Consider the following 9,836-nt stretch of genomic DNA (forward strand, 5'->3'; position numbering starts at 1 on the left):
CACTGATGGATGCAGGCCTAGCGATCTCTATAACAATGCCAAGCAAAGAATGTCACTGATTTACCAAAGCGGTCAGTTTTCGGGGATCCTGCGGCAGCTGGGAGAAGAAGAATCGGGCAGGTTTCAGAATCGGCGAGCGCTCGGATAAAAGGCACCGATTTCCCAGCCGCGCTTTTCTTTTCGGAACCAGCAGAAGTGCCCTCCGCACCATCCTCGGCGCTAGGACACGCCGGCCACTTTATTACCCTAAAACAGGGAGCATACACCGATCTTCAAAGCCAAACTTACCTTGCCGATTTTCGCTTAACTGCTTCTCAAACTCATCGAAATCGGACATTTTTCAGTCCGTACTAAAGACGTATTGCAAAATAAGCAGAGGTCCAACAGTAGGCCTTTGAATGGGCTACAGGCTGCATTGGGTTCTGCTGCTTTTTCTTCCGAGTCGCCTGCCCCTCCTCCCCCGAAGTCATCGGCTCTTCCTCGGTTGTATCACACACAGGTTCGGAAACATTCGATGCGCATTACCGTCCCCTCCTGCACTGGAGGGTTAAGGACAACGTGATTATATCGAACCAAAATTGAAATGTGCAAGTTGACTTTCCTAGTTATACGTCTTCATTTTTATTCTGGGTTTAACAACCATGAGTTTATGACGTATTTTACATGATTAGTTGGCGACTGGACCTTATTGTTTATATCTCTTATTAAGGATCCATCCATCCATACATCAATTATCAAAACCACACACTTACAATCCGAGTCTAGTTTCATATGCTGCGCTGCTGAGCGACCCGCAGAATATTATGCATGAGTACAAGTCACAAGCCCCGTTTCCACTAACACGGGGCCGGTTCTAGCTTGGTGCCTTTTGAGACCGAGGCAAAAAGATGCAGACTCTCCCCGTCGGGGAATCGAACCCCGGTCTCCCGCGTGACAGGCGGGGATACTCACCACTATACTAACGAGGAGATGTACGCGCACTACTTTTACATCTTCAAGATAAACAGCGGATGACTACTAACATTTGCGAGTAATCAATGACTGAGCTTCATGTCATGACCATGGTGCTCAAGAGAAGAAAAAATACATAATGTACGTCCACTGATACCAGAACAACCATATAGCTTTATACTAAGACGATGATTAAACGGAAAATTCCTTTACAAAACACTGCCACAAAATCATAGTTTCGCAATATTACATCGTGCAACGGGACACAGTGTAAGTACGTGAAGTCGGTAATTAAATCAAGAAAAAAAAGTGAGAGGAAAAGAATACTTTTCTATTATCATATTTTTCTAACTGGCCAAACTGAGTCATATTTTGATTATACACACTAACAGAAAAACAGTGCAAATCTCCGGTAGTCCGTTTCACTTGCGCTCCGCTATGGGGCAGTAACAAGCAGAGCTTAAGTGTGGAAGGAAAAAAAAAACACAGGACAGCATCAATCCCAACTTCACAAACGCCGGAGATCGAGATGCTGTAAGCATGACAATTAACATCTTTATCCAAGGGAACAGCTGCAAGACACAGATGCCGCGCCTAACAAAGGTAGGATCGATTCCGAAGTTCAGGCATTTACAGACGCGGACTCTTCTGGAGTTGATTTTTTTCGGGAGATACGCATCAACTTCAAAAGTATGAACCGCATTATATCTATATCTGTTATGACGTTGTAGCTATTGATACTGATGCATCACAAAAATAATTTAAATGTTTTTTCATTCTGACATATGTTCGTTCGGACGAGGATTTTATTATATGAGATAAGTTTTAAATGAAAACTTTTTTTAATCTATATGATTAATTCTCGAATCTAAGCCAGACTTCACATAAATCATTCATTCATAAATATAATGGAACATACAACATCCAGGTATCCATGAAATTTATGATCAGGCTATACGTTTGTGATAACAACAAAACAACACAACATGTATATTTACAATATATGGGCCTATTGTTTAATATTGCCTCCAAATTATAGCCAGACAATAACGCAATAGGCCGACATCAAACTATTTTCATGTAAAACAAAAGTGCTGGCAGTTTGCTTGTGCTTACAGACCCCGCCTTGAGCCCATCCAGAAAGATCCCAAAAATAACCGACAAGCAAAGGTTGTAACAATCTGAGCATGTTTAGTTTAATGTAATCAGGAGCCGAATTAATAACGCGAATAAATGATCAAACCGAAAGTCTGTAGTCGGGAATATCCGATAACGTCTTTGACGTGCAGTTAAGATAGTCAGAGGAAAAACCTTGTAGTTTACTTATATATATGCCTAAATATATGAGTGTGTCTCTCCGGTGATTTAATGATGAATATAACGATTACATATCAAATCACACATTAAGCAATTATTATATTACTAGGTTGAACGTTTTCACTATGTCTGTCGTCACCTTGATTTCACGATTTTGACTATTCTTCTTATCCCAGATTGAACAAGTCATTGTGGCGATGCAAGATCCCGACATGGGGATAAAGATGAAGAATCAAAGACTGTTAATCACAGTGATTCCACATGCGATGACAGGTGCACGATACATATTTTACTTTTTAAAAATAATTTTTCGTGCCGCCCGGGTTGTCTTACACCCGGCCGTGCAGTGTCCCGGGGGCCGGGTCCTAATGGTCATTTAAGCCCTTCACAGGAAAGCCCATACATCGGCGGTCTTCGGGAATCCTGTGCATTAAGACTGTCATCGATCTCCTTGCGCTCATATTTATTTATGTAATTTATTTATCGAGTTCAGCGTTTTTGATTTATGACGGCTTAATGCATTTCTCGACTCTAACTAGATGCCTTCCTCGCTATGCCTTCCCAGGAAATGATATCGTGGAGTGGCTAATTCAGAAGTACTCCATCATGGAAGAAGGTAGGGCCGAGAAGTATGTAGGGAAGCGTTACCTGGTGCTCTTATGTGAGGTTAATCGATTGTTTTTTTCCCTTCGTGACGACGATGGCGCCCCTGCTGGCGAAAGACGTCATCAGGTTTTTTTTTTTTTGTAATAAAATAACAGAAATAAACGAGTCTTTTGAATAATAAATACAAATGAAGTAATAGAATTTGTCATCCATACAACAGATTAGCCTAGCTGCATTTATGTGTAAGCATATGCAATTCACGTGTCTGACAGAAGCATGTTCTGTTCCATTGATATTGCTGAGCCTGTGAATTAATAAATGTCAGAATTGAGCTTGTCCATAACATAGACACCCCATTCGCCTGAAGCTTTTGGGATTTTCTTCCCCTGGCGTCAATTTATCTGCTGAATTATTTATCTTTCTGCTGAGAGGCTATTAGTACAAATAATCTGTAGGCCAGTCCCGAGTCGCGCCGCTACGCATGCTGAGCTGTACGGTTTGATAGTCCCGATGCAAACTTCGCTGATAGCCAGAGGCAGTCAGTCATGCCTGGAGAAATATCGCTATCCGTCTCCCTCATTATGCACTTCTGCAAGACGCTGTTGTCCTGAATTCCCGGGCGATGCAGATGAGGTTTTAAATAGCAAGGGAGCAGATTTCCCTGATTTACAGCCCAGATTGGAAAAGAAGTCGGAATGGAAAGGAGGGGACTTTTAGGCAGTAGATGGCAGATGCATTAACAGACTTGAATGGGCAAAAAACCTGTTGCCCCGGTAAGCAGTTACCCCTCCCTGTAAACACTAGGCTTCCCCCTAGCAGCGCTGTTGCTGCGCCGGTCTGAAACCCCCGGGAGCGCCTGACTGCCAATGGCCGCGGAGGCAGCCGGAAAGTGGAAAGTCCCAATTACTCGTAATTAATTATAGTTCCGATGAGGAATGCACCATCCCCGCGGCTTATTCTGTGCACCATGTCAACGTTTTTTCCAGTTACTTGCTATACCGTAAAATAAAATATAATATGCCTACTCAGTTTCTAGTTATCGTGTGTTCTACTGTATTCCACTGACAAAAATTTAGAGAATTACTATGCCTAAATCTGGGCTACGAGTAGTGGATTTGTTTGAGCTTTGAGTAGTTTACGTGGAAATGAGTGACCACTTTGTGTGTTTTCAGAGGCACTTCATGTGGGGAATCTGATCGTGAAGCACGGCTACATTTACCCCCTAAAGGACCCCAGGACGCTCGTCCTGCGGCCCGACGAGACGCCGTATCGCTTCCAGGTAACCTAAAACCACGGTTTCTTCAGATGGAGGGCAGCGCGAGAGGGTGGTGGCCATGTGGGGGGGCACGCATATCGAAACTATTCGTTGGAGAGACTGCGGAATTACCGTGTAGGACAGTATTTCTCAATCTGGTCCGGGCTCCAGAGCTGAGAGGGTGCAAAAACGTAGACTGTCTGGTAGGGAGCTGGGAGGGAGCAAAAACGTGGATCATCTGTGTGTCGCCGAGGACCGGATTGGGAAACACTGATGTATGAGAACCAATGCCAGTTAAAGTAGCAAAATGCCTTCCACCCGCCTTGTCCCTGACATGTTAAATCACAAAGCACCTTTGTCACGCTGCTTCTGAATAGTTTCAAATGACAGCATCTCCTTTTTGCTAGACTCCGTACTTCTGGAGCTCTCAGCAGTGGCCAGCCTCCGAGCTAGATTACGGTGATTACCAATTATTAATCATGTGCTCGCCTATTACATCATTACTTCCCTTTACTAGAATAATAGAAAAACACAGTTTCTTGCCATGTCTTTCTTTTGCTCTTCTAAAGCGATTTATTTGACTAAGAAGAATATCAGAAAGCAAGGGCAGCTGATAGACTATGAAAAGGTAAGAGAAAATTTTTATTTATGTACATTTCAATGCTATTCTTATTCGCTGGTCTGAAGCATTGCTTGATGAGATCATGTGATAGCTGAATGCTCATGGGAGTTTTACTTACACAAAATATTATGAGGGTAGAAGGAAAAATGATTGGTTCAGAGAGATAACCAATTAGATTGTACATGAGGTGGATCCGAGCAACTAGAGGAGGCAGGAGCAACCAATCAGATGTCTTGGTCCTGCCTCCTCTGCAATCTGATTGGTTATCTATCCGAACCAATCATTTTCCTTCTGCCCTCAGAACATTTTTGTGTAAGAAAACCTCCCACCAATTATGCACATAGTAGGATCGCACATAGACATCCACCAACTTGCCGCCATGTTGCGTCAGGGTCAACGCATTTTAGGTTCTCATCAGTAAGAGGGTTTGTGAATCCGACACTGCCAGCTGATATCCTGGGAGGGGTTCGGCCTGTGAGTCATAACGTGAACCCATGCAGCAACGCAGCCAGCCGTGCGACCTGGCAATGTCGCATTTAAACATCGTCTCCGCAGGACAGCTACAACATGTTGCACAAACGGATCAACCACACCTGGGACTTCGTGGTGATGCAGGCGAAGGAGCAGCTCAGGTAAACCCCACCCCAGCCCGGGAATACTGTCGCATCGAGCTATGAAATCAATTTCATAAATGCACACAAGGGGACAGATGAGAATGGATGAATAAATCTCGTATTAAGAGGATGATGATGTTACCTAAATTAAAAAGTAACATGGTGTGTGGTCATAATTTCCCTCCTATCTGTTAAATCAGACCTCAGCCTAAACACTAGAGTCGGAAATCCATTTCTAAGTGAAAAAGGAAACAGAAAAATGAAAACCCTACCTTGCAGTTCAGTGATTACCGCTATATGCTAATTACCCAGTATGCTTTCTGACTCTCCATCGACTGCTCTGCTCCTACCAGGGCAGCCAAACAGAGGCGCAAGGCGGACCGCATCGTGCTGGAATGTCAGGAACAGGCCTACTGGCTCGTCAACAGACCGCCAGTAAGCACCTCCCCCGAAACCCCTGACTCCCTACATCTGCCCCGGCGAAAACCCAGTATGCTGTGATTAGAGTAAAGCACACACTGGGTAAACCTGAACTCAATGCACCTTGGCAGCTCGAATATCGCCTCAGGCTGGGGGCGATTCTAGGATTTTTTTGAGGTTGTGGGGCAGAGTGGTGGCTCTGGGCCTAGGGATCTGTGCAAGCAAGTGGAAGGTTGTTGGTTCAAATCCTGTGAATGCCCAGAGTGATTCTACTCCGTTGGGCCTTTCAGCAAGGGCCTTAACCTGCAATTGCTTTGTCCTGGGTATGACATTAATCTACATGCAGGCCTGTTAGGAGATCCTTCAACTTACAGGGGAAACTTGGCAGGATTGGCAGGAAGGCATAGGCAGGGTCCCATTCCCCCACAGAGAGCTGGGGGGTTGTGCAGTTCTCTCCCACGACAACGGGTTTGTTCAATGAAGGAAGGCAAAGGAAACATCTGTAAGGACATATGGAACATTTCCGGTATAATTTTCGATCTCCGTCATCTCCAGAGCATTGAGCTCAGCAAAATTCACGGGGGGGGGGGGGGGGGGGGGAGTTTTATCTTCGTTAAGTAAGACACACAGAGTGTCTCCATGCATACTTTGTGGGGGAGGAATATATCACTTCAGGCCTGATAACCCACTACTGCTTCAGTGTGATCATGAAATATTTACTTAGCTGGGAAGAAGCCTATGTTCTGTGGGACGAGAGCTTTCAGAAGACAGACAGGACAGCAGGCTGCGGGAATGAGCAACTGCACCCTCGCTGAGTGTAATTTGGAGTTCATGAATAACACAGGAGAGTGGAGAATGAAAGTGTGGGACAGGAGCAGAGTGTGGTGTGTATCTGGCTTAATCCCGGCCGTCACTAGGGCCCCTTTCTGCTGGGTGCGCAGCATCTCTCAGGGCTAATAAGCATCAGCGTTTATGTGGGCCATTATCCCCATCCGGGGCGGCATCAGGAGGTGGGAATGGCAGCCACGCAGCTGCGGATCACATCCTAAATTCAGCTTATTTTGCAGATGTACCTTTTATTGAGACTAGAGCAGTTGGGGGTTTAGGGACTTCTCTCAGGGGTCCAGTGGTGATGTCACTCTGCTGACTGTGGGATTTAAACCGGCAACCTTCCAGTCATAGGCGGCGACTGCCAACCCGCTCAGCCACACACCACCTTCATTGATGAAACCCACCGTTTTGACGCCAATTAGACGGAAACACAGTTGAGCCAAAAACCACGCAGCGTAGGGCCCCCCAGTCAGGTGCTGCTCGTGTTTAAAAGGCAGGGACGCTCTGCACTCTGGTACGGCCAGGTGGACGGGGGAAGCTGGGGGGGGGGGGGGGATTAAAACCAGCAAATGACAAAATGGCCGCTTCCTGCCTCCTTTCTCTTTGCCCGAGAAACACGAGACGCATCGCTAAGACTGGTGATGCTTGGATCTGGGAGAGTGGAGTGCGAAGGGACTGGGAGACGGCCTGAAGCTAAAATGCAGACATGCTGTGTTTGCGTCTCCCCCCCCACCACCCCCCCACTTGTTGGGCCTTTTAAACGAGCTGGAAGAGGATCCCACCTCCGGAATACCGGATCCATTATCTGACCTCTATTCCTGCGGCTCAGGCTTAATGCTGCATGTTAGCGGAGAGATAATGGATGTAATTGCAAATAGCAGCGTAATAATTTGCCAAATAGTCTCTCTGCTGTTAAGTCCTGAGCTGATCTGAAGCACTTTAATTGGGATTTAAGGAAACCATGTTAAATCAGATTGCATTCAGTATCGACATTTGGTTAGTTTATTCTGTAAAGCAGGGTACCCCAGTCCTGATCATGGATACTGTGTCACCGACTGGCCCTCCAGGACCGAATGGTCCTTTTGGAAAGCTGTCACACTGTCCCCTACTGGGCAGTGTCGCCATGGGCTGTACCCAGTGGCATCATGGGAAATGTGACCAGTAGTGCTAAGGGGTATTAATGCAGCGTTAGACCGGCGTCAGTCTGCTTGAGAGAAACGAGCTCACTCTTCATCTGAAGTTCAGCTAAGGATTTCTCACCCTCTGATTTTCTGCAGCCGGGAACATTCAGCGTTCAAGAACAAGGCCCTGAGCGAAGGAACCGGCACAACTCCCGAGTCCAGCTGGTCTGAGCTTTTTATTAAGCATATACATTTTTTCCGTAATGCCAGTACCTGCTGTTTATCGCCTCTGTCAGTCACAGGACCGGATCCGGGCAAACAAGAGAGCCGCTCGGGGCCTAGATAAGATCAAAGTCATGAAGAAAAAATATGTATATTAATATCTATATATATATGGCAGCTATAGGCAGAATAGGCTGTTGCCTTGGGCCCCCAAATTACCCAAGGAAGTGAAGTGATAATCAGTGTTTTTGGTGGGAGGGCATCCGAGGGAAGCTCGTGTGTGAGTGTGACAGCACTTCGTTGTGCTCATCTTTCTGTCTCACTTCTTCCTCACTTCCTGCTCTCGTTTTCCATGCTAACGTAAGTACGTCAGCAGTCCCACAATACATACTCGTAATAGTGCTATATTATTCATGGTTTCTAGACTGGATGTCTGCTTAGTAAAGCCAGGAGCTGAGTGTGAGCAGAATTCCTACTGTCTGATTCCTTGCATGTGATTCGCTCGTGGGAGTTTTACCCTCACAAAAATGTTCTGAGGGCAGAAGGAAAAATGATTGGTTCAGAGAGATAACCAATTAGATTGTAGAGGAGGTGGGTCTAAGGAACTAGAGGAGGCAGGAACAAGACATCTGATTGGTTGACCCCCCCCCCTCCTCTAGTTGCCTGTATCCACCACTTCTACAGTCTGATTGGTTATCTCTCTGAACCAATGAACCTTGTGCCCTCAGAACATTTTTGCGCAAGTAAAACTCCCATAAACATGTGGCTTATATCATGTTTAGAGACGGTTTTGTTTCTTCCTTCTTTACAGAACAGAACGCGGACTACTACAAAAGAGAGGTAAGCCTGAAAGAATTTAGAGTGAACCTATTTCAGCTGATGGGATGGTTGCCAAGAACAACCAAAGAGGGTGATTAAGTGGGCTCTTAAGAATGCTGTCATAAGAAAATTGCTTCGGAAGGATCTACATCTGTGTTGTCGTTTTCTTTTGTTGGCTCTCAGATATTGACAAATTCTGTTTAAAGGTACAACAGCATGGCTCTTATCAGGGCTTGGATGTGTACCATGCTGTGCCTTTTTTCTGACTCTTATATTCCCCGTGTGATTTTTCATGGCTCCCGACACCAGATTGAACACATCAGGAAATCCCTGGGCCGCTCGAGGGTCAAGTCCTCCATCTGCCTGGAAAGGTTGGATAACAGCCTCCCCCACCTACCCCCCCCCAACACCTGTGATTCAGCCTCAGTCCCAGCATAGCTGGGGGACCACTGGTTCGACACCAGTCCACATTAGTCCCTAACTGGGGGATATCTCTGGGTATTCTGTATACTGTGCCTCTGATTGGTGGGGGGGGGGATCTATTTCATGTTAATTCTGACAAAAATGCTGGGGACTGCTCTTTGTGAAAATCTAACCTCGTTATTTCGTTCTTTCGTCCATCTGCCCATCCATCTTTCACCATAAATCTCAGAGTCACACATATCCTGGATTAATGATGCCTAACTAATATTGAAACCGGTTGACTATTAAACTGAATTGAACTGTATTTAACTGCAAATAATTACTTAATATTGATCAGAAGGTCGCCGGTTCAAGCCTGGCTTCAGCACACTTGTGGGTCCTTGAACAAGGCCCTTAACCCCCAGGTTCCTGGGAGCCTCTACGGGCAGCTGCCCTTTGCTACCAAGCTTTCTCTCACCTATGGAGAGCAAGATGGAGGAGATGAAAAGAGAATTTCCTTATAGGGTTCAATGACGTATAATCATTTCGTCACCATTTCGAGCTCCAGTTTGCTGGAATATGCCAGCATTGAACCTGAATATTTGATGACTTGCAAGGATTATAGAAAGTAGGACTAAAACTGGGAATGGCTGGTC

General features: G+C 45.6%; 1 non-coding gene across 1 annotated transcript; it reads right to left on the bottom strand.

Annotated features, from left to right (window-relative positions):
• Window positions 1-896: 896 nt before the first annotated feature.
• Window positions 897-968, bottom strand: trnad-guc (transfer RNA aspartic acid (anticodon GUC)). Its single transcript has one exon. It is a non-coding gene; the product is annotated as a tRNA-Asp (tRNA).
• Window positions 969-9,836: the final 8,868 nt, after the last annotated feature.

Source organism: Brienomyrus brachyistius, unplaced genomic scaffold (assembly GCF_023856365.1).
Source record: "Brienomyrus brachyistius isolate T26 unplaced genomic scaffold, BBRACH_0.4 scaffold235, whole genome shotgun sequence".
Classification (NCBI taxonomy): Eukaryota; Metazoa; Chordata; class Actinopteri; order Osteoglossiformes; family Mormyridae; genus Brienomyrus; species Brienomyrus brachyistius.